The 26,771-nt window shown below is 40.1% G+C and overlaps 1 protein-coding gene and 1 long non-coding RNA gene across 2 annotated transcripts in view; both read right to left on the bottom strand.

Annotated features, from left to right (window-relative positions):
• Positions 1 to 26,771, bottom strand: part of dip2ba (disco-interacting protein 2 homolog Ba) — a 197,347-nt gene that overhangs the window by 114,147 nt on the left and 56,429 nt on the right.
• On the bottom strand, positions 7,765 to 25,222 carry LOC117512304. Its single transcript, XR_004561268.1, has 3 exons — positions 25,211 to 25,222; positions 10,172 to 10,175; positions 7,765 to 7,943 (listed from the first exon to the last, which is right to left on the bottom strand). It is a non-coding gene; the product is annotated as an uncharacterized LOC117512304 (long non-coding RNA).

Genomic DNA, 26,771 nt, shown 5'->3' with positions numbered 1-26,771 from the left:
CAGAGAAAGAGCACACGACGGTCTCGTATCCACAGAGCCATCAGCTTAGAAATGATCCAGTGGTTTGTGCCGCGACGTCGCAGCTCGGAGCGCGGCGCACAGACCGTCCTTAAAGGGGTCCTTAAAGCTGTAGTTAAAGTCCTTATTCTCTGTGAAGCCCGTAAAATTTTCACCAAAAGCCAGATAACTTTTTCGAATGGTTTCCAGGTGCCAGTCTCTAACAGCTTCTGAAAAAATTCTGATGGAAAAAAAGTCCTTTTCATTCCGCCATTTCCAGACAATGAAAATCCGACGAGGGGGCGGGACCACTCCTTCCACAAGGCGTGCTTACAGGCAAATGACGTCACCGACAGGCGTGGAAAAGCTCACGGATGCGCACGAGGGTTCAAGCATGTCTGATGTAAAAACATATGAATGAAATCCATATAGTTTTTAAAAAAAATAAAAAGGACCGTTACTTTATGGACACACCACGTACATGTGCCATTACACCCTTATGCCTGATGCTACTGGCCTAGTTCAGTCATTATGACCACTAGGCATTCAAATGAGAACTTGTCTGATTTTGATAGGTGCAGCGAAATGAAGTCACATGTGATCCACTGTTTTGATCCATCATGCATGCAATTTCAGATCCCACTGGCAGCGTCTCAATCCAAAGCACTTGTTTACTTTTTTATTTAGACATTTTATTCAGACTACAGGCTGACTTGTAGTTCCTAGGGTTTGTAACAGTAGAATGGGAGGCAGAGCCTTCAGCTTTCAGGCTCCTCTCCTGTGGAACCAGCTCCCAATTTGGATCAGGGAGACAGACACCCTCTCTACTTTTAAGATTAGGCTAAAACTTTCCTTTTTGCTAAAGCTTATAGTTAGGGCTGGATCAGGTGACCCTGAACCATCCCTTAGTTATGCTGCTATAGACTTAGACTGCTGGGGGGTTCCCATGATGCACTGAGTGTTTTGTTCTCTTTTTGCTCTGTATGCACCACTCTGCATTTAATCATTAGTGATTGATCTCTGCTCCCCTCCACAGCATGTCTTTTTCCTGGTTCTCTCCCTCAGCCCCAACCAGTCCCAGTAGAAGACTGCCCCTCCCTGAGCCTGGTTCTACTGGAGGTTTCTTCCTGTTAAAAGGGAGTTTTTCCTTCCCACTGTCGCCAAGTGCTTGCTCACAGGGGGTCGTTTTGACCGTTGGGGTTTTTCCGTAATTATTGTATGGCTTTGCCTTACAATATAAAGCGCCTTGGGGCAACTGTTTGTTGTGATTTGGCGCTATATAAATAAAATTGATTTGATTTTTTCATGGCTTTTGTGCTTCTACCATTGTGAGAACTCTACACAGTCACACAGTTTCTTTTTGTTGCATGTTTGATGTGTTTAATGGTACTGCTATTATTTTTTTGTGTGTAACTCTGTTTTATTGTTTTGTTTTTTTCCAATTATTGTCCCACAAAGATAACAGATAGAACAATCAACTCATCATTTAATGAAAAAGTTTACATTTACACTGTCTCACAGAGCTCAAGTGTCTGATGGCAATTCTGTGCTACTCAGATGAAAGCTCCTGTACTAAATCGTGACATCTAAACACAAATATGTACCAAACCGTGACTTTTGTGTACCATGACACCATACACCTTTCTATTGGTCAAACAACCTTTGACCCTCAGTGACCTTGAACATCTTAAACAGCTTGGAGCCAGTATGGATTAAATGTTGTGGAAGGGTTGTGTGTAAGGCAACAATAAAATGATTCAATTTTGGACACAACTGATCAAATTTGGTTAAGTCACAGAACAATGCAACTTCAAACAATGTCTGCTCCACATATCAAACCTTTACCTTTTACTGTACGTACTCACAAATTTTTTATTTATTTAATTGTTTTTTAAAATGGGGATTTTCCAACTGCATTCCTTAAATAAATCTCATCTGTACAAGCATTATTTCACAAATATATATGACACCATTCACGTAGAAAGCAACAGGTGGTCGACGGGCATGGGGAGGGTGCAGACTGTACTGTTCCAAGCGGGTGCCTCACAGCGGGGCTCCCCTTGCCTGAACAGCATGCTCCGGCGGTCTCCAGCTCTCCTCCTGGATGGCACAGCCACCGGTTTGCATTTTCAATACAGCTGCCTTAGAGAGGAGCACCTCCTGCCCAGCAGAGCACCCCTGTGGATGAAATGCACCCAGCTGGGGCAGTCTGATCGTTATCAATATGTATATACTTGTCAGAATTATTATCTGACTGAGCCCACCGCGTCATACTGCTGAGAACTCCCAGAAACTTCTCTTTATTGAACAGTCACAGCCCAGCATGTCCGTAAGGCAGAGGGGTGTGTGTCAATAACTATCATTATGATTTGTACTGCTGAAAAGTAGTGCATCTAATAGAAATAATGTGTATCTGGATCTGATCTCAATCATTTTTGTTTCTGTTAACAGATCACACATACTAGTACTACTACTACTACAGCACATAAAAGGTAGATCAGCGACAAAAAAATCCCATACAGAAACTGGAGAGCAGTTACTCATGACTTTTCACTCTGCTTCTCTCTGGCGTTTTGTTAACATTTCATTATAATCCTTAGAATGCTCATTTTCCTCCCACTTGGGAAAAATAATAATGGGAAGTACTTCTGGATTTAACGTGGCTTTAGGGCGTATTCATTCTCTTTTTACATCAAAGCATGAGCCCTTCCACAAAGCAATCCTCAAAGTTTTCTAGCTAACCACTTTGCCAGGATCTGCTGCACACATTTCTCCCACATTGTGTGTCATTTTGGGTCCTTTGGAAAACGACTGATGCTGACATTCTGCCCGTCCTCACTCTCATTCAAGCACTCAGCCACAATGCGACAAGGAGGCAAACTTTAAAACCTAAATACCACACCTTTTCTTCTCAATGTCAGAGCTCTACTGTCCACGCTTTCAGGCAGGGTGCTAAGCTAACACTGTGTTTTGTTCCTGGAGTGCAGGAAATTTGAAATCTTATAAAATTGTAAAAGGTTTCCATTTATAGTGCATTTAGTGTATTCAATTCAGTTTACTTATATAGCACCAAATCATGAGTCACCTCAAGGCACTTCACATGGGTGATGCCTAATCTTACTATCTAATTATCAAACCTTAAAAAAAAGTTTCTAGCAGGAAAAACCCAAAGCTTAAAAAGAAAAAAGAAAATGCATTTAGTTTCAACATACAGCAAGAATGGTGACAAAGGTCAGTTTCATTTTGTACAAGGGTCAAAAGTTAAAGTTGTTCCAATTTTGGTAAAAACCTATGCAAATTATTGGTTGATCTAATAGGATTAATAAATGGAATAGTTTTGACAGTGTTGAATGCTTGGTCTCCAAAGTAAAGGTCAAACAAGGTCTATGTCTATTGGATTCTATGACATGTGACATATGTTACCCCGTAATGTGCTAAGTAAGGATGATACATGGTCCAAACTATTCCTTTTTAAAACCGTGTTAACCCAACTAGTAATTTGCATCACTTTTTACCAAAATTGGAGCAACTTTAACTTTTGAACCCTGTATAAACCGACACTGACCTTTGTCACCATTCTTGCTGTTTTATCCCATAACTCCATAAAATTCAGTTACAGACCATCCAAACCATACCTTTTTGGAATCTTTATGATCAGGCAAGTGATGTGGCATAGGTTTGAATATGATTGGAGCATCTTTTAATTTTGACTCCTGTGTAGTTCTTCAATTGACCTCTACCTGAATGCCAACTGAAAATTCAAGTGGCCAATCGGTTTTTTCAAAAGCAGATTGTCTGAGGAGTATTTCTGATGAATTTGAAGCTTTTATCACCATTTGCAGGATTCCGCTCTAAATATTCTCTTATAATTAAATGGACTGCATTTATATAGCGCTTTTCCATCTGTATCAGACGCTCAAAGCGCTTTACAATAATGCCTCACATTCACCCCGATGTCAGGGTGCTGCCATACAAGGTGCTCACTACACACCGGGAGCAATAGGGGATTAAAGGCCTTGCCCAAGGGCCCTTAGTGAGTTTCCAGTCAGGCGGGGATTTGAACCCATGATCTTCTGGACTCAAGACCAACACCTTAACCACTAGACCATCACCTCCACTTATCTTATCTGCTGCACTATGAACTATAAAAACACAACAAATCTATAACACTAACAACACTCCTAAACTAACATGTACTACAATAATAAAAAACAAACCCCAAACTCCCATAATGCATTGCTGCAATGCATTATGATCAACAGTGTGTCTGCTTTAAAAGACAGCGTGTACATGCAAACCTTTACTTTTTTAAATGAAAAGACTTATTTATGGAGTTAAATTTGTCTCATTAATACCGGCAAATGCACAGAGGGTGATCTAATAGTCCTTGATTTGCACACGTTTTGTGATCCAACAAACACAAATTTCCGATTTGTAACTTGAGTGTTTGGTTTTAACAAATAGATGTGTTTCTCTCCCAGGAAAAAAATAAAATCTCAGATACACTCTGGTCCATTTTCAGGCCTATTTACGCAAAAAAAAAAAAAAAAAAAAAAAAAAAAAAAATCTCTAAAAATTTTATTTTTTGTTGGGTCAGGTCAATTTTTCACCGCACAGAAGAGACTTTTCACTACAACGGCATTTTAGGGCCACGTTGAGTTTTTTCTTTTCTTTTTTTTAGCAAGGATGACTTTCATGTCTAAAATACACATACAGTACATATGTAATCAGAAACTGTATCACATCTAACCTACTTTGAATGAACAGAAGTCTCAACAAAAAGCAGGCTGTTCAGTTTACATGCATATGTATATGCGGAAAACACAAAAATGTCAATGTTCTTTCTTTTTTTCAGGTGCTCATGTGAAGACGGACACAAACACACTGCAGTCCAGGTCCAAAGTGATCAAAATGCAGGTGGAACTGTCTATTACGAAGCAATAAATGATCATTTATAAGAAAAGGTGGTGGGTGAACAAACCATTCCGTGTTTTGTAAGCGGCTTATATCCTCCTCGACATCGCCTTCGTTGTTGTCGTCATTCCCTTGACACCTCCAATATGATTTAAGTGACATTGATATGTCACTTAAACCTTTGCTATAATTGCTCACTATGTCTTCGCTGTCTGTGTCTGCCATGTTGGTAAACAGATCCTCACTTTGACACCTTTACCCACATGACGTCATATCCGTCGCAGTGATAAAGTAGGTCAAGCTCGGAGGCGGTAAATACAAATTCTCATGGCCTAGTTCAAAAATAATGAAGCCTAACTGCTGATCTGCATTGCATTTGTCATGAACAAGCCATTATTTTATTTAGCACCATCCAGATTTATCTGTGAGTTTAGTCTCTTTGACAGGTACTGAAAATTTCATGGAGAAATTCCACACCGTTCCAGAGATTTGCACGAAATTTACCCAAAAAATAGCACTTTTTTCATCAATTTTGTGTGACATTGATATTTATCATCATTTAAAGTTGAATATTAAAGAAATAACCTTGTATTTTGTCAGTTTGTTTGTTTGTGCTTCATACTAAGACACAGTAATACATTTTTGTAAAGGCATAAATGTCATTTCCTAGAAAAAAAACATGTTTCTAAAGCAAGGTAAAACTGTCTCAAGCGTAACGCTAAGAATAAGTCCTTGATTTATCTGTGTCAAAACCTTGGCTATATCTCCTACTCTGCTTCAATAGAATAATTATATTACTTGTTCAATAATACCAGGAACTAATGGACAGAATTTCTTTGTTTCAGGCTTCTAAAGAAGATACCTCCAACTGTTGTCGCAAGCGTTACACTCTAGCACATTATAGTATATATGTACTGATAAATCTAGCAATGACTGAACCGAGACCAATAGAAATATTGAAACTCTGATATATAACCATACCTAAAATGATAACATTTCACAAAAAAGCCCACTTTTAAATTGTGATGGTTGTGTCACACTTGGTTTCATTATTTTTGAACTAGGCCTCATATAGGTGATGAATTGTCTAAATCCTTGTTCAATGTAATTTTATGGTAAAAAACAAAACAAAACAAAAGACAGCATGTGGAAAAAGCTTTTTTTTTAATTCTTCAAGAATATGTAAAAACGTCATGGATTGGCAGCGACCTTTTAAGGTTCCTTTGTTTGGCCTGTGTTTAATTTCTTAGCAGTTGCAGGCCATACTTAGCCTATATGTTATTTTTGTGACCTCCAAGTGCACTTCATAATTCTTCCTCTCTCTCACTTTCTCTCTCCCTCCGTCTCTCTTTTTCTTTCTCTCTCACTGTTTCTCTCCCTTTCAGCGGACAGAATCTCTGTTCGCTGTCCTCCTCGGCTGCACGCTGAGCTGGCATTTCACAGCCTCGAGGCAGTGAAGAGGCTAACTTTTTAGCACACATTTTCAGCAACAATTCAGTAAATTTTTTGGAAAACCCATGCTCGATGAACAGACAATTTGAACCCGACAGCTGGGCAGAAATCTGCCACAGTTAGAACACTGCAGAAGAGAGCTCTCTCAAACAGCCCGGCTTCAAATCCAAAAACCTCCCTCTCCCCTCCTCCCACTCGGCAGTAAACAAGCAGAGAGCAACCAACAGCAGTTGAGAGGATTCACAGTGGCTCTTCTCCGGTATCAGAAAATGACGCGGGTTGGATCGGTATTTAAGTCCTCTCTCCCTATGTCTTTCTCTCAATTAAATTGCAATTGAAACATACATTTACATTGTCAAAGTAAGTGTTGGAACAAAAATAAATAAATAAAAAGTCCTCTCCCATTGTCTGTCTCTCACGCACGCTCCCTCTCCCTCCCTCTTTCTCCTTCTCCCTCACTCGCCATTTTCCTGCTAAAAGCAAACTTGGAACTTTTTGGAAACACGTAGCCTTTCAACTGTTAAATCACTGGTAGGCACAGCTTACCAAAAAGTTAGCTTCGATAACCATTAATCAGATAACTGAAAAGTTATCTTTTATGACAAACCGATACAGTGCTAAAAAATATTTATCTTTATTACATATAACCAATAACCTTTAGTATCGATTCGGACACGGGCACATCAGATTACACTGTCGGCTTCTGATAAACTACTTTCACTTTAAGCACCACAGGGGCTGCTGGGTAAATTCAAGGATCAGAAACACAGTGGGATTCATCTGAAAAAATAATTGTCCTGAGATTATTCAAAACAGTATTAACTGTGAAGAAACGTCCAAGTCCGTACATAGCTGTGCCATGAGAGCTCCTCTCTCCCACTGAGTGTTGGCGATACCATCAGCCAAAAAGAAATAAAATAAAAATAATGTTAAAATTAGTCTGTTTTTTTGTTTGTGTCGAGCAGACTTCTTGTTCTTCTTCTTTCGGATCCAATGGTGGACGGCACCAGTTTAACGTGCATTTACCGCCACATACCGAGCTGGTGACTGATCGCTGAGATTTTACAAAACCTTAACTCCTGGCAGCCACTGTCATTTGTTTAGATGCGATGAAGTAATTCAGTGCCCTTTAGATATTTAAATAATTGTTTTTGCAAGATGTGTGATGGGTTTTGCAGCAGATTTCCAAGGGACAAGGGACGGAAACACTGTAACGTCCAAAATGAACCTGAACTACACTACCCACAATGCTCCCTACGTCAACCGGCAAATCATGTTTTTGAGCTTAATGACGATGTCATCAGCAAGCGACAGCCAGTCTGCCATAAATAAACACACAACAGATGGACTAAAATGTTTGATTTTAGGGTTTACAAACATTTTTGAAAATTAAACTTTGCTCACTTTACCAGCAAAAAAAAAAATATATATATTATCGGGCTGAAAGTTATCTGAAATAAATTTATCCGATGATAATTGATCCGATGATGTCTTAAAACGTATCTGAAAAGCTAATCCGCTAGCAAAAACATTGGCTTCGATCATTATCTGCTATCGAATTAGCTGAACTGTGCCCACCACTGCGTAAAATAAACTATAAATTTCTAAATAGTCAGCCAGGCTCACACAAAGAACTCTGGATTAATACTGAAGGATTCTGATGCAGTTGAGCGGACAGAAACAAACACTGCTCAGCTCCACTCTTGTGCTTTGAGCTGCTGTTTCACAGCCTCGGGACACCGAAACGGCTGATTTTGTTTTCAGCACACATTTCTTGTTCTTTTTCCGGAAAATCCAACCTCAGCAGCACAGACAATTTGAACCCGTGAGCCGGGCAGAAATTTGCCGCTACCTGTGGCTTAAAACCCTTGGCTGCAGTGTAGCACAAACAGCTCGGCTTCAGCTCAGAAACCTCCCCCTCGCCTCCTCATGCTGAGCAGTAAACACAGCAGAGGGCATGCAGCAGCAGCTGAGAAGTTTCACAGACATGGCCTCTCTTCCGGTATCACAATACGCCGTAGGTTGTATCTGTATTTTCCAATACTTGAATTAACTTGGTATCGGAAGTCAATCCAGATACTGGATTGGACGCAACCTTATAATGTATTACATTTTTGAAGTTCCTTGCCCAACACCAATTACAGTATGTGAATTGTCTGATAAGTTTCAGATACATTATAATTACTTCTAAATCTACCATCACAGTCAAAACAAACTTGGTGTGACAGCAAGAAATGTAAGAAGTGCTCTTTTGTGTAAATACTTAATGTGTAAAATAATTTTTTGACGCAAGATAATTTGCCCCAAGGTTCACTTATTAATCATGTCAGCCATACTTCTGAAATACACCCGTGGAGCTATTCTACCCAAGGCAAGATTGTGTCTGAACAAACATCATTCATTTTTGCATTAAATAAATAAAACAATATTGCAAAATTACAATCCATGAGCCTGTTTTCCAACTTCTCTTAATCGTGTGAGAACAACATTGAGCTCAGGTACTGTAACACTGTAGTAAAGAACATTGAAATTTCCCTTATACTTTCATTTAGCCCCCAGTAGAAGGCATAATAATTGCTGTTGGTAGAGTAGCCTGATAACAACTACCTCTGACAGGAAGTGACATAACTGCTGCCTTTTCCAACAGTTTCCTCTTGACTCAGAGTCTCAGTTCCTCTCCTTGCAGGCACATAAATATTTGCATGTCAGAAGTCACTTCTAATGTGTGATAAACACACTGAAATTGGTTCAACAGCAATGGCACAATGCCATTTTTACACTCATATCGATACTAGAATGTTGAGTATCTGCAAATACTAATGCAAACCAGATACCATTTCCAAGTCTTAAAACAACTAATCTGTTAATACAATACATTTATTTGTCTGGAAGTACTTTGCTAAAATAAACATCTAACAAAATATCAGCTCAAATTACAAAACAAATATTCTACTTCCAGATGTGCAATAGAAGACTCAGATAAAGATTTATGTATTCATTACCCAAAGCCAAAATATGGCCATCGGGTATTGCTTAGACTTTGCATTCGTGCGTGCGTGCTCAGCATAAGTCCAGTCCTACTACTGCCAGGGTCTTCAAATTCACAGGGAACATTCTTGGAAGACAGATCATGGACAAGTTCAAAGATGGCTAACCTTGACCTATTTTAAGAGGTCAAAAGGTCACATTCTGTTTCCTATTTTTATGCTCATACGGTCAAGGGTATTTTAGTATTGGGTTATATGAGGTCTGTTAGAAAAGTATCCGACCTTTTTATTTTTTTCAAAAACCTGATGGATTTGAATCACGTGTGCTTGCATGAGCCAACCTTGAACCTTTGTGCGCATGTGTGAGTTTTTTCACGCCTGTCGATTGCGATTCCACCATTCGGAAGATTCAGATGGCTTTCGGTGGCTTTTCAGTCGTGTGACTATCCGAGAAATTGTGGAAGAGGTGGGCATGTCACAACATGTCCTGTGAGGCTTCAACATGGTGCCAAAGCCATCGGCATGAATTTTGCCGCAACTCTTTTCATGGCAAAATCTTCTGTTACAGTGGAATGTGCCGAAAAAGTGCTGATATCCACCTCTTCTACAATTTCTCGGATAGTCACACGACGGTCCCACATCACCACAGCGTTCACTTTGGAAATGATCTGGTCATTTCAGCATGCTGATGGCCGACCGGAGCCTGGCTCGCTCTCCACCGTTGTGCGGCCGTCTTTAAACCGGTTGCACCGCTCCTTAATCTGTGTGATGCCCATAGCATCGTCACCGAAAGCTGTCTGAATAATCCGAATGGTTTCCACCTGGCTGTCGCCCAGTTTCTGGCAAAATTTGATGCAGTCGCGCTGCTCCAGTCGTTCCGCCATTTCCTTCAAAAGAAAAAACGACGAGAGACTCCACTCATCCTCACACAAAGGCTGCTTACAAGCAAATGACGCAATCGACAGGCGTGAATAAACTCACGCATGTGCACGAAGGTTCAAGGTTGGCTCATGCAAGCACACGATTCAAATCTATCAGGTTTTTGAAAAAATAAAAAGGGTGGATACTTTTCTAACAGACCTCGTATTTTTAATTTCAGACGTGTGATCCACTACTTTTGGCCAATATCAGAAGGATACCAATCCAAAATATCTAACTGGCTCTCCTCTATTCACTACCCATATGACCACCACACTGTAATCTATGATAACACCAAATTTAACAAATTATATCTCTCCATTTGGACACTACTGTGGAACTGGTAAAAGGAAAAGTGCATGGAAAAGTGTGTGACTGAAGCTAGGCTTCTATACTCTAATGTCAGATTGCCTTCTAAATCTGTGTGGTTAAAACTATGTCACTCTGCTTTTGTCATCTGTGTCAAATATTCAGCAAAGATAACATTCTTACAACTTGGCCTCATAAGGAACATATAAACAAAAATTGTAAATTCCACATCAGGTCTTAGTGAAAATAGTGTAACAGTGAGGAAAAAGTACCATCACAAACATGCATAAGAAACATGCATAAACACTAACAGTACTCAACACACGTGTTTAAGTACACACACAAACACAGAGGCTTATTTACAGAGTCTAAACACTAAGCACTTGGCAGGAAACACAAATGAATCAGCCTGAGACCAAGACTATATAACAACACCTACTCATTAGATGGGAAAGCTTATTCTCATAGCCCAATTTCTAAAAATGCATTTGGACACATAAATAGATAAATAAAAAAATGATTATGCATTAAATCCCAAGTGTAATTGTAATTTTTGGATGATTTTTATTTTAAAAAAATGTAATAATTGCATCGCAGAAATTTTATTACATTTATTTATTTCATGGCATGCAAAAATGTTTTCCCTGAGCTTGATACAAGGATAAAATGGATAGAATGGCAGTAATGAATTAAAAAAGAAGAAGAATTGATATGACCACTTTTTTGCAAAAAAAAAAAAAAAAAAATCGATCATGAAATTTGAATGAGAAGCAATACACAAGGTGTTGGTTGGGATTATACACGCAAACAAATCAGTTCAAATGGAAAGTTCCTGTGTAGCTTCATAATTAATGTTTATAAAGGACACCACTATTCATTAGATAAAAGTACACATATTTAAAAGGAGTGGCCTCGAGATTACACAGAGTTTATATAGTTTATATTGAAACCTCAAAGAGCAACCATGTAACACAGGACAAGGATCACAATACACACATGCATGCAAATGGCAAGAGCATAAACACTCTCAGTTTGGGCTGTGATGATACACTAATAGACATGCATTACAATATTTGAGTGTTAATTCTATGTATCATGACACATAAGAAATGTAATGCTGCAAGTGCTGCAATTTTATATGACAAAATTTTCAGAGTTTTGTTTCTGGGGAATAATTTTTGCAGTGATCCTCAATTTGAACTGTTTCAATGCAGACAGTATGCACCAAAGATATTTCATGCTTTATGTGGTTAAGTTCTTTTCATTTGTTAATATACATCCATTCTTGCAGTTCAGGCCTGCAACACATTCCAAAAAAAGTTGGGACGAAGTAATTCATCCCAAATACAATTCTAAATACATGGATTAAATCATTTTTACAGCCAGTTTTCTTGAGACAAATTAAGTGAAGGCTACATAAACTTTTCTGAGCCACAAATGTCTTAGACATCATTAACATCAATCATTACATTAGCTCAGGGTCTCTCTTTTTTTTTTTTTTTTTTTTTTGCAAAAACAGAAAGTTAGAATGTCATTTATGCTTCTGAACATCACTGCGGAGTTTCATCACATCAGGTCTTTCCTGTATACAATGTGCCTTAAGTGTGCGCATGCATACACAATATATATATATATATATATATATATATATATATATATATATATATATATATATATATATATATATATATATATATACACACACACACACACACACACACACACACACACACTGCTAGCATCTTACAGACAATCCCACAGAACTGGTCAACCCCAGCTTGGCTGTTTATTACATCATACTTTTGGTGGCTGAGCTGTGGTTCTCGTAACAATTTTGCTTTGGTGTGGGCATTAAAAATTATGGCCCATTTTTCCCCTTTGTGGATTAAGTGTACATTATGTCATGAAGCTACAGCTATAGTATCGAAAATTACATTGTGCAATAATTTTACTTGACACAAATACAGAGACCCACACACCCTCGATCATTCGATAGGGGAATTAACCACACAAGAAATATTATTATAGATGGGTGATTAACTACGGGCACTATTGGCCTTGTAAACGTAATTTCCACCACACCATTGCCTTACAATATAAAGCGCCTTGATGCAACTGTTTGTTGTGATTTGACGCTATATACATGTGCTCTGATGTCACTGTTTATTGCCATAGAAACTACCCAAACAATCTTTCATACAAGCTGTTTAAAGGGACATTACAGTGTTGTGGTGGAAATTACGGCAATAGTGTGGGACAACTACATTTTGTTTAAAAAAATCACAACAGTTGTATGACACTGAATACCCCAATTATGTTTTGATTATTTTACTGATATTTTATTCAGAGATATTTTAAAACATTAGAAAAAATGTTTTTTTACCAAAAAGTATGGGTGTGGGACAAGCACAAAACGGCAATATTTGCATATAATGATGCTGAAAAAAGGTGAAAAAGTCATCATGGACTACTAGAACAAATTTCTTAACACACTTTCATTGTAAAGATAACTATAAAAGTGTGAAATTTCCCCTTTTTTCTGTTTTTCATACAATATGATCAAAGGACATAATAAGTGCCCGTAGTTTAAGTATCACCCAGATATTTGTACTAAAATCTTAGAAGCTGCAGCCTCTGACCAACGACAACACACAAGCTGCCACTCAAAGCAACCACACCCCTAACATGTTTTGATAACTGGGCTTTAGTGAAATGGATAGTGCACATGATGATGTCTGAAAGATAACCAACACATATTGAATTATACCACTGGCTTTGATCAAATGTACTTTGATTCAAGTTGGTTTTCATTTCTTCAACTTGCTTGAGCAGAGTATGGTGCAATAGTACATTCAAAGATAACAATAACCATTGTTTTCCCACCTAAGAATTACAGCACCCAAGACCAGTATTTACAGTCATTTCCAGCTCATTCTCTGACTAATAAAATACATGGTCACTGCATTTCTGTTATCTTTTAGATTTGGCACACTATCAGACAGGGATATCAGCAAGTTTTATTTTTAACTGACAAAATTTCTCTCCTTTTCTCCAGCTCTCTCGTTCATCAAGTTTCTATAAGCAACAAAAACAGTTCAACTGTACTGCCCCCAATGTGACTAAATATGCTATACTCATGATTGGTTATAAGCAACAAACCATTTCTGCAACTGGAGCAGATTTAGACTAAATGGTGGACATCTTGATGGTCATCGATCTATAAAGCAAGAAACATATTTGAGTGCAGGTATGCAGCTCTCATATCGCTCTATTTGTCAGATCGACCTCAGCTTTCGGATATGGCTTGCGCAGGGGACGATGATGTGTATCCTTTATTATGAAAATTTAACAGCGGCCGACATCCTTATTGTTGCACTGCTGCCACCTTTTGCATCAGTCCATTATAGCAGTACTAAAATCCTCTCATTGAGTCCAGTGTCTTTCAAAAAGCCAACACTTCCCCATCCCACTTGACCTTATGGCTAAAACTGTGTGCAGATCACCTAAATAAATTCATATTACAATATTTCACCATACATACCCTTTACTTCACCTCAAAAAAAAAAAAAAAAAAAAAAAAAAAAAAATCAAACCAGAGTCAGCCTTCAAAACACTTAAAAATCACGCTGTTGCATTACTGTTTTTGCTTTTCCCCAAAGGCCAAAAAAGCAAAAGGGACCAGTAGTGGTACTTTTACACTGGTGTAATGAGGTTCAACTACCTACAGTGTCCTTGCTAAAAGCCAAAATTATGAAAACACAATAAGTAGGGATGGGTATTGATAAGATTTTATTGATATCAATACCATTATCGATTCCACTTATCGATCAGATTCCTTATCAATTCCCTTATCGATACCTCCTGTGAATTTTCTGTGTGCTCCAAGTAGCCTTTACAGGTTTTCTATGTCAACAACATTTTATTGAGTCTTGAAGTAAATAAATATGAAATTGTTCACTGGATCCTTGATCTCTGGACATAAATAAACATTACATGGTGGATCCTCAATCTCTGGACATATACAGAAATAAACAAAATCTGTAGTTTTTGTCAAAAGCATTTCCTTTCAAACATTAATGGCATGAAAGTCTCTCCAGTCTTGGGCTGCTGCATGTCAGCATAGGACGTCTCATTTTGGGAGGAAAAAAAAGTTTTGATCGATTGCAGTTTATTGTTTGCATTACAGAGTTTGGCAAGAGCCGTCATTTGATTTAAATGGCGATTCTCTCTGAAGTTATTCATTCTGAGCGGACTCTATCTTTCTAACTTGACTCAGCAGAGGGCGGTGCAGCGTTTGGAGCAATGGAACGGAGGGCGATTCTCGTTTCTTTCTCGCAACAAGACAGGAGTCCCAGTTAGTGACTTTAATCCACACAAAAGTGACTCACAATTGACATATTTTAATGGGTTTGAGAGGGGTTAAGAAAAGTGGAGTTTCCACTTCTGAAGAGGAGTGAGGCAAAGAACCAATGAAACAGTGGATCGGAGCACTGCTTCATTAGTTCAAAGTTCAAAGCAGAGCCGCGCTGCAGAAACAGTTGATTACAGAGCCGCTGCATTGTCTGTAATCAACATAGAGAAATGACAATGTTCCTGACAAACACCCTCAAAAACAACAGCCGCTCTGAAGGACCGATAAGGGAATCGTTAAGCAAAAAGGCTATTGATGTCGGTGAATTGAATAATTTCTTAACCCTACCAGAAAAGAACTGGTTCCCGATACCCAACCCTAACAATAATCAATCCACACATTTCACAACAAACCGAAATGTCCTTGACTCACATTGTCAGTAAGTACTATACTCACATACATATGTTTGTGCTTCATGTACACTAACTGTTTATTCTTTCCGATATCTCTGTGTGTGGATATATGTCTGACCATGTTGGATGAATGTCAATCTTTTTCTTAAAATAACTGTATTGCTGTAAAAAAAACTGTCTCTTTGTATCTTAATGTCAGCCATGTCTTAAGCATACACTTTGTCTGTTAAAACTATGTAAGAGGAAGTACACCTCTTTGTACATCACCCTCCTAACACAGCCTCATAGGACCATGCACGAAAAATCTACTTAAGCTCCCAATTTTCTATAGGAATACAAACATCCTACTGGCACTGCACTAGTTCTTACTAAATGAAAAATAAATAAATAAATAAACAAAACTAACATTCTTTCCATGCTTTCAAATTACTGCATTTGCAAAACTGCAAAGGAGCATTGTCTCATTTCCTCCATTACTTCTGTTACATTGTGCAATCTGTATGGTTGAAAATTGCATTTTACTTGGCTGTCTGAAGAAAGCTGTCATTTTGAGCTGGGGAGTTCCACAGTTGGACCCTCATTCCAACCTTCAACCTCAATGGGGAGGGGGGAGGCTCACTGAAGGCACATTCTCCAAATACTACAATTAAAAAGTCTGGAATACAAAAAAACATCCCCAGATGTGGCGCAACTTTGTAGCATTGCCATGTCAGCCAATCACATGATCTGCTAATCTAAACTTGGCAGTGTTCTGTCCAAGCTGTTCAAACACTAATTTGAGTTACAGTATGTTCCAGTAGACAGACCTGTTTTACAATTTTGGGAGTGGTGAACTGTTCTTTAGATAATTTGGTTAATTCAAAGTGTGAACACTGGCAAACAACTGCAGATGGCTCATTGCTGAATCAGACAAATGATGTCAGACAGACACTAATCTTTTGTCTCTTAGTAACCAGCCAGCAGAAGAAAATATGTCATTCTTCAATTCAATTTCAATTTATTTCATTTATACGAGGTCTGTTAGAAAAGTATCGGACCTTTTAATTTTTTTCAAAAACCATATGGATTTGAATCATGTGTGATTGCATCAGCCAAGCTTGAACCTTCGTGCGCATGCGTGAGTTTTTTTCACGCCTGTCGGTTGCATCATTCACCTGTGAGCAGGCTTTGTGTGAGCAGTGGTCCACCCCTCTCGTCGGATTTTTATTGCGAATAAATGTCTGAACGATTTGGAGCTTTGCTGTATCAATTTTTTCCAGAAACTGTGAGAGACCTCCAGGTGGACACCATTCGGAAAATTCTGTTGGCTTTCAGGAACGATTTTATGGGGATTACACAGATTAAAGAGTGCTCCAGCCGGTTTAAAGACCGCCCACAGCTGCTGAGAGCGCGCTGTGCTCCGAGCGCCAATCGACAGGCTGAATCAACCAGATCATTTCCAACGTGAAGGCTTTGTTGAGCCGGGACGTCGTCTGACTTACACAAAAAAGGAGACGTGGACATCAGTACTTTTTCGGCACATTCCACTGTTACAGGAGTTTTTTTTCATGGAAAGAAAAACGGACGGATGCGCCACCGTGCCGTTCATGGCGTGGCACAAAACCACCTCCATGTTGGTCTCACAGGACGGCTTTGAGATGGCTTTCAGACGGCTGTCGGTGGGTTTTCAGTCGTGTGACTAACCGAGAAATTGTGGATGAGCCTGGACATGCCAGAACATGTCCTGTGAGGCTTCATCACGGTGTTGCTTTGTGCCATGCTGCTCCACTGCGACGCGCGGAATTCCTCCGCACGTCTGTCTCAATGTGCCGAAAAAGTGCTGATGTCCACGTCTTCCGCAATTCCTGTGCTAGTCAAAGGACGTCCCGGATAAAACACAGCATGCAGTTTAGAAATGAACGGCACATTCCACTGTTACAGGAGTTTTTGTCATGAAAAGAGGAGCGGAGGAATTCCGCGCGTCGCGGCTGTGCCGCATGGCGCAAAGCAACGCCGCGATGAAGCCTCACAGGACATGTTCTGGCACGTCCAGGCTCATCCACAATTTCTCGGTTAGTCTCACAACTGAAAACCCACCGACAGCCGTCTGAAAGCCATCTCAAAGCCGTCCTGTGAGACCAACACGGAGGTGGTTTTGTGCCGCGCCATGAACGGCACGGTGGCACATCCGTCCGCTTTTCTTTCCATGAAAAAAACTCCTGTAACAGTGGAATGTGCCGAAAAAGTACTGATGTCCACGTCTCCTGCCATTTTTGTGTAAGTCAGACGACGTCCCGGATCAACAAAGCCTTCACGTTGGAAATGATCTGGTTGATTCAGTCTGTCGATCGGCGCTCGGAGTGCGGCGCGTTCTCAGCAGCAGTGGGAGGTCTTTAAACTGGCTGGAGCACTCCTTAATCTGTGTAATCAACATAAAATCGTCCCTGAAAGCCAACAGAATTTTCCGAATGGTGTCCACCTGGAGGTCTCTCACAGTTTCTGGAAAAAAATTGATGCAGCAAAGCTCCAAATCGTTCAGACATTTATTCGCAATAAAAATCCGACGAGAGGGGTGGACCAGTGCTCACACAAAGCCTGCTCACAGGCGAATGACCGACAGGCGTGAAAAAACTCACGCATGCACACGAAGGTTCAAGCTTGGCTATCCAATCATATGTGATTCAAATCCATATGGTTTTTGAAAAAAATAGAAAGGTCCGATACTTTTCTAACGGACCTCGTATATCGCCAAACCACAACAAAGTTGCCTCAATGTGCTTCAAACAACAAAGGTCTAACCTTACCAACCCCCAGAGCAAGCACACAGGCGACAGTGGTAAAGAAAAACTCCTGACGATTTGAAGAAGAAACCTCAAGCAGACCAGACTCAAAGGAGTGACCCTGTGATCGGGCCATGCTACTGACACAATTGACAAAACAAATTACAAAACGAATATACAGGAAATTTTGCCAGTGCACAGGACAGGAGGACTGCAGAAGAAGACACCATTCCCATCTCTGGATGGAGCTGCACCTCAAAGAGAGAAAACAAACTGTGTTTGTTATCAGAAAGATAAACAGTGTAATTGGTCGGCATTAAGCAACAAGAAAACAGAAGAAATACTAAGGTGACTGCCGGCCACTAGCCCAAAGCTTCAGTAAAAGATTCAGAATTCAGAATAAAGTTGAGGCCGTGGCCCGCTCCGTTTCCTAATAAAATTAAATTAAAAGGGTAAAAAGCATAGTAACATACTATGCCAGTATGCTAGTCATACGAAAGGGAAAATAAGTGCGTCTTAAGTCTGGACTTGAAAATCTCTACTATGGATGCACCAAACCACAATTTTTCACTTCCGATCCGATCCCGATAATTTGGAAATGTGCCGATACCGATACTTTTCAGATCCGATACCAGAGCTCTGCATGCTTTAATATTATTATTATTGTTGATTTTATATGAGGATTTTCTTAAAAAGGAGACCTGAAAGTTGAGCTACAACTTGCCAGAAGGTGTATCTAAGATGAAAGCCTACATTTGATGCGCTGGTGAAAGAATTAAGTACTTTTATTTTTTATAGACTTTTATAGCCTTACTTTTATAGACTTAAAGAGAAGAGACAGTACTCTCTCTCCCCCTGCCTGTCTCTCTACTTGTCTCTCTCTGCCTGTCTTCCCTGCCTCTCTGTTTGTCTGTATCTCACTTTCCCACTCGCTTTCTCTCTCCCTCTGTCTCTCTCTCTCTCTCTTTTTGTTCCTCTCTCGCTGTTCGTGCTGCGCAAACTTCGAACTTTTGGGAAACACGAAGCCTTTCAACTGTAAAATAAATGTATCATTACCTACGCTCATGCACAGGATTTTAATGGAGACTTTTTCCCCTTCAGCGGACAGAATCTCTGTTCGGCTTCTCCTCCTCGGCTGCACACTGACCTGGCATTTTACAACCTCAGGCAGTGAAATGGCTAACTTTTTAGCACACATTTTCAGCAACAATTCAGTTAATTTTCGGAAAATCCGTGCTCGACAAACAGACAATTTGAACTTGCGAGCCGAGCAGAAATTTGCCATAACCTGCAGCTAGAACACTGCAGAAGAGAGCTCTCTCAAACAGCCCGGCTTCAGAAAACCTCCCCCTCTCCCCTCCTCATGCTTGGCAGTAAACAAGCAGAGACCAAACAACAGCAGTCAAGAGGATTCACAGTGGCTCTTCTCCGGTATTGGAAAACGTCGCGGGTTGGATCAGTATTTTCTGATATGTGAATTATCTTGGTATCGAAACCCGATTCCAATCCGGGATTGGATCGGTCCCATCCCTAGTCTCTACAGAATCTGACTGTTTCATTGAAGCAGGGAGATCATTCCACAGAACAGGGGCACAGTAAGAGAAAGCTCTGTGACCCACATACCTTTTATTCACCCTAGGGACACAAAGTAGTCCTGCACCCTGAGAACGCAGAGCCCCGGACAGTACATAGATTTTAATTAGGTCAGCTAAGTAGGGAGGAGCCAGTCCATGAACAATTTTATAGGCTAGTAGCAGAACCTTAAAATCTGATCTCACAGGGACTGGAAGCCAGTGAAGAGATGCCAAAATGAGTGTAATGTGGTCAAACTTTCTGCTTCCTATCAAAAGTCTGGCAGCAGCATTTTGAACCAATTGGAGACCCCGAATGCTGGACTGTGGCAAACCAGAACATAGAACATTACAGTAGTCCAAACTAGAAGAAACAAAGGAAATTGCTAGACATCAAGCTTTTCACTGATGCAAGGCATATCGTCTAAGGATTTTATGTGGATGAGATTACCAGCAGTTATTGGCATATATAACTGAGTATTATTAGTATAGCAGTGAAAGGTAATCCCAAAAGATATGTGCCCAAGGGGTGCTATATAAAAGGGAGAAAAGCAGGGAGCCTAAGACGGATGCCTGTGGAACCCCAAATTTCATGTCACTAAGGATAGAGGTAGTGTTACTGTACAAAACAAAGTGAGAACAACTGATCAAGTATGATGTCAAGCATGAAAGGACATTCCCAGTAATCCTAAAATGATTTTCCAGCCTATCGAGTAGAATATGATCCATGGTATCAAACCCAGCACTAAGATTTAACAGCAACAGAACCGTACTGGTGTCCAAATCCATTGAAAGCAGAAGCTCATTCACCACTTTAGTGAGAGCTATTTCTGTGGAATAATATTTTCTAAAAGCAGACTGCAGTGGCTCAAAAAGATTATTCTCAGTAAGGTGGTCCACGAGCTGCTGTCAAACCACCTTTTCCAGAATTTTAGAGCAAAATGATAGATTTGATATCGGCCTATAGTTTTTCAATACACTAGGGTCAAGATTAGATTTCTTAAGTAATGGCTTAATCACTGCAGATTTGAAACATTTAGGAACATATCCAAAGGTTAATAATTCCCAGCACAGTTGGTCCAAGAATGGGCCACAGGTCCTTAAACAGTTTTGTTGGTACTGGATCAAATAAACAGGTTGTGCTTTTGTGTAGACGTTACGGGTTTCGCCAACACGCCTAGTGAGATACTATCAAATTCTGTAAATCTAGGTAATACCTCAGTAATGGAACCCACCTCAATAGCAGGTTTTAGTGGCTGGGTTAAGGCATGCTGGGATATGTTTAACCTAATGTCGTCTATTTTCTTCTCGAAGTAATCCAAGAAATCTTGTGCTGTAAAAGAAGAGCGACTTACAGGTGGATGTTCATGTATAAGTGCTGCCACCATGTCAAACACGAACTTTGAGTTATGCTTGTTTTTGTTGATCAAATCAGAGTAATAGGTCTGCTTTGTAGCCAGTAGGACATGCTTATAGTCTAAGATAGCATCACGCCACGTGAGGTGGAATACTTGTAATTTTTCGCTACGCCATTTCCGTTCTAGAACTCTAGCCTTATGCTTGAGGTCATGCAAGTAATCACTGAACCAAGGTGACTGTGTTTTGGGAGAATGTGGTCTTAATATAAGTGGCGCAATCATGTCGTGTGTAGTTTTGAGCACTGAGTTTAAACTGCCCACAAGACTGTCCATTGATTGGGCATTTTCCAAATGTGAAGCTAAGACATCAGGCAGTCTAGCTTTGAGTTCAGTCTTGGTGAGGAGTTGATGCATCACCACTGATAAATAAGGCTGTGAGTGATCAGAGACCACTGATGCAAGAGGCATGACGTCAATATTTGTGACAGCAATACCATGTGTGAGAACCAAATCCAGGGTATTTCCACTAATGTGAGTTGAATCCTGAATGCATTACTGGAATCGTGATACATCCACAATTTCCATAAATGATTTGCAGAGGGGATCAAAAGGTTTATTTCTATGAATGTTGAAGTCACCAATAATCATAATGTTTTCTGCACTAGTTGACAAGTTAGAGATGAACTCACCAAATTCATCTAAGAATTCAGAGTATGGGCCAGGGAGCCTATATACAGTGACAAAGTAATACGGCTGATTTTTATTCTACTGGCTTGGCAATACGTAGCAACATAGGCAGAGTGGAGAATCAGATGTTCAAACGAATTATATTTGTGACCCCCAACAGCTAATAAACTAAAGCTAGATTTATAAATAAGAGCAACACCGCCGTCTTGCTTCACATCACGAGGGATGTGACTAAATGTGTATGTCGTTGGCCAGGCCTCATTTAAGGGGAGGACAGCTGTAGGTTTAAGCCAGTTTTCACATAACCCAATCATATCTAAGTGATGATCCATAATTAGGGTTGGGTATCGAGAACCGGTTCTTTTCGGGTATCGTTAAGAAATTATTCGATCCACCGATATCAGTAGACTTTTTGCTTAATGAGTCCCTTATCGGTCCTTCAGAGCAGCCGTTGTTTTTGAGGGCGTTTGTCGTTGATTACAGACCCTGCAGCGGGTCTGTAATCAACTGCTTCTGCAGCGCGACTCCACTTTGAAGTGTGAATCGATGAAGCAATTCTTCAATCCGCTGGCTCGTTGGTTCTTTGATTTACTGCTTTTCAGAAGCGGCAAGTCTGCTTCGTTAACCCCCCTCAAAGCCATTAAAATATGTCAATCATGAGTCACTTTTGTGAGGATTAATGTCACTACCTGGGACTCTTGTTGCAGTCAAGAAACGTCCTCCGTTCCGTTGGCACACCTCCAAACGCTGCGCGGCTCTCCGCCGAGACAGAGTCCAGACGGAATTAATAACTTCAAAATGAATTGCCACTTTAAATAAAAAGACACCTCTTTCCAAACACTGTAATACAGACAAACTGCAATCGACTAAAGCCTGGATCCCACTGAATAATAAGTCTTGAATAATGAGCCATGCATGGGTGTGTCAGCAATTATTCAAAGAATGACACACATTTTCATCTATCACGTATCCGCTATGAAGGTGCCTTTATGTGTCTCTCTGTACCCTGCATGTGCCACATAGCAGCCTTGAGTGAGCCACAACCTACCTGTCATTAGAGACTCGAATGGCTCGCATCAGCCACACTACACCACGTAGTGCCATGACAACACAATGATAACGCAATGTTGGTGCACGTTTAGGCATAGGTTTGGTCCAAACCTCCAGCCCTCCCACACCTGGTCCCTTTAAAGTGTGGGTTTTCAATTCACAGATTCACAGCAGCATTTAAAGATGTCACATTTTTTAAATTCAGTCCAAAAATAGATGCTCCAGTACAGACCAGCGGTTGTGCGCCAGGCTGATGTCCACCTGTAATGCACCAGACCAGCTAGAACCGAACCAAGGGCTCCTGAAGAGGGCTCCCTGTGCTCCTTGCTGGCTTTGCGGCTTGCTGGCTTTATTTCTTCTGCGGCTTTAAACACACCCACCGTGATTCCACTTTTAACTTTGTGTTCGTCCATTTATTTCTGCAAAATCGCTCATTTGCGTGTGCTGCTGTTCTCCATTCATGGACAGCTGCCTCTGTGCTCCTTCTCACTGGCTTCCTTTCCATCCGTGGCTTGCTGGCTTTATTTTTTCCATGGCTTTAAACAGTCATTTTCACACCGTGATCAAACTTTTAACCTTTTGTTCGTCAGTTTATTTCTGCAAAATCGCTCTTTTGCGCGCTGTGCCATTCTGCATACTGAATGAGGTGGCCGCTTTAATTATATACACCTATGGATCACTTTCAAATATATATATATATATATATATATATCTTTATTTCTTCCACAGCTTACAATTCAGCGTGATACAACTTTTAACTTTGTGTTATGTCTTCAAAATCGGTCTTTTGGGTACTCTCATTTTGTGTGGCTGCACAGCTCTGTGTTGCTTTTAGCGGCCTCACTGGAGTTATTTCTTCTGCGTAGCTGCCAGGCACATGGACAAAGGGCTTTTAGCAGCCTCGTAAGCACCAAGCACATGCCTCTAAGTCATCGTAGTAACTCATACACAAACTGCCCCACGCTGTTGTTGCTAAATTCTGAACATCTTGAAATTAGCACCACGTTCAGAGGAGCCTCATTAACTGAAGATAATGCCTCTAAGAGCCACTCAGAGCCACTATTCTCCCACAATAGTTGAAGAAACCCTCTCATAGCAAAGAAAACATGCTGCGCGGCTCATTATTCATCGGCACCCAGGCTTAAAACATCTTTTCCCTCCCAAAATGAGATGTCCTGCATTCTTTATGAATTACATCCTGATGTGGAGCACAGCTGGCTGCAAGAGCTCAGCTCAGATGTATGGAAAGACATTTATGCCAATAATGTCTGAAAGGAAATGCTTTTGACAAAACTACAGATTTTGTTTATTTCTATTTATGTCCAGAGATCAAGGATCCACCATATAGAGTTTATGTCCAGAGTTTAAGAATCCAGTGACCAATTTCATATTTATTTACTTTAAGACTCAATAAAATGTTGTTGACATAAAAAACCTGTAAAGTCTACGTTCAGTACACAGAAAATTTACAAGAGGTTTCGATAAGGGAATCGATAAAGGAATTGGATCGATAAGCAGAATCGATAATCAATCAATCAATCAACTTTTTTCTTATATAGCGCCAAATCACAACAAACAGTTGCCCCAAGGCGCTCCATATTGTAAGGCAAGGCCATACAATAATTATGAAAAACCCCAATGGTCAAAACGACCCCCTATGAGCAAGCACTTGGCCACAGTGGGAAGGAAAAACTCCCTTTTAACAGGAAGAAACCTCCAGCAGAACCAGGCTCAGGGAGGGGCAGTCTTCTGCTGAGACTGGTTGGGGCTGAGGGAAAAAACCAGGAAAAAGACATGCCGTGAAGGGGGGCAGAGATCGATCACTAATGATTAAATGCAGAGTGATGCATATGGAGCAAAAAGAGAAAGAAACAGTGCATCATGGGAACCCCCCCACAATCTACGTCTAAAGCAGCATAACCAAGGGATGGTCCAGGGTCACCCGATCCAGCCCTAACTATAAGCCTTAGCGAAAAGGAAAGTTTTAAGCCTAATCTTAAAAGTAGAGAGGGTATCTGTCTCCCTGATTTGAATTGGGAGCTGGTTCCACGGGAGAGGAGCCTGAAAGCTGAAGGCTCTGCCTCCCATTCTACTCTTACAAACCCTAGGAACTACAAGTAAGCCCGCAGTCTGAGAGCGAAGCACTCTAATGGGGTAATATGGTACTACGAGGTCCCTAAGATAAGATGGGACCTGATTATTCAAAACCTTATAAGTAAGAAGAAGAATTTTAAATTCTATTCTAGAATTAACAGGAAGCCAATGAAGAGAGGCCAACACGGGTGAGATATGCTCTCTCCTGCTAGTCCCCGTCAGTACTCTAGCTGCAGCATTCTGAACCAACTGAAGGCTTTTTAGGGAACTTTTAGGACAACCTGATAATAATGAATTACAATAGTCCACCCTAGAGGAAATAAATGCATGAATTAGTTTTTCAGCATCACTCTGAGACAAGACCTTTCTGATTTTAGAGATATTGCGTAAATGCAAAAAGGCAGTCCTACATATTTGTTTAATATGCGCTTTGAATGACATATCCTGATCAAAAATGACTCCAAGATTTAAGACAGTATTACTAGAGATCAGGGAAATGCCATCCAGAGTAACGATCTGGTTAGACACCATGCTTCTAAGATTTGTGGGGCCAAGTACAATAACTTCAGTTTTATCTGAGTTTAAAAGCAGGAAATTAGAGGTCATCCATGTCTTTATGTCTGTAAGACAATCCTGCAGTTTAGCTAATTGGTGTGTATCCTCTGGCTTCATGGATAGATAAAGCTGGGTATCATCTGCGTAACAATGAAAATTTAAGCAATACCGTCTAATAATACTGCCTAAGGGAAGCATGTATAAAGTGAATAAAATTGGTCCTAGCACAGAACCTTGTGGAACTCCATAATTAACTTTAGTCTGTGAAGAAGATTCCCCATTTACATGAACAAACTGTAATCTATTAGACAAATATGATTCAAACCACCGCAGCGCAGTGCCTTTAATACCTATGGCATGCTCTAATCTCTGTAATAAAATGTTATGGTCAACAGTATCAAAAGCAGCACTGAGGTCCAACAGAACAAGCACAGAGATAAGTCCACTGTTCGAAGCCATAAGAAGATCATTTGTAACCTTCACTAATGCTGTTTCTGTACTATGATGAATTCTAAAACCTGACTGAAACTCTTCAAATAGACCATTCCTCTGCAGGTGATCAGTTAGCTGTTTTACAACTACCCTCTCAAGAATCTTTGAGAGAAAAGGAAGGTTGGAGATTGGCCTATAATTAGCTAAGATAGCTGGGTCAAGTGATGGCTTTTTAAGTAATGGTTTAATTACTGCCACCTTAAAGGCCTGTGGTACATAACCAACTAACAAAGATAGATTGATCATATTTAAGATTGAAGCATTAAATAATGGTAGGACTTCCTTGAGCAGCCTGGCAGGAATGGGGTCTAATAAACATGTTGATGGTTTGGATGAAGTAACTAATGAAAATAACTCAGACAGAACAATCGGAGAGAAAGAGTCTAACCAAATACCGGCATCACTGAAAGCAGCCAAAGATAACGATACATCTTTGGGATGGTTATGAGTAATTTTTTCTCTAATAGTCAAAATTTTGTTAGCAAAGAAAGTCATGAAGTCATTACTAGTTAAAGTTAATGGAATACTCAGCTCAATAGAGCTCTGACTCTTTGTCAGCCTGGCTACAGTGCTGAAAAGAAACCTGAGGTTATTCTTATTTTCTTCAATTAGTGATGAGTAGAAAGATGTCCTAGCTTTACGGGGGGCTTTTTTATAGAGCAACAAACTCTTTTTCCAGGCTAAGTGAAGATCTTCTAAATTAGTGAGACGCCATTTCCTCTCCAACTTACGGGTTATCTGCTTTAAGCTACGAGTTTGTGAGTTATACCACGGAGTCAGACACTTCTGATTTAAAGCTCTCTTTTTCAGAGGAGCTACAGCATCCAAAGTTGATAATGGTATCGATATCAATAAAATCTTATC

This window comes from Thalassophryne amazonica, chromosome 6 (assembly GCF_902500255.1).
Source record: "Thalassophryne amazonica chromosome 6, fThaAma1.1, whole genome shotgun sequence".
NCBI classification, from domain to species: Eukaryota; Metazoa; Chordata; class Actinopteri; order Batrachoidiformes; family Batrachoididae; genus Thalassophryne; species Thalassophryne amazonica.
Note: the sequence above shows the minus strand (reverse complement) of the source record. Positions and strands in the feature narration are given on the sequence as shown.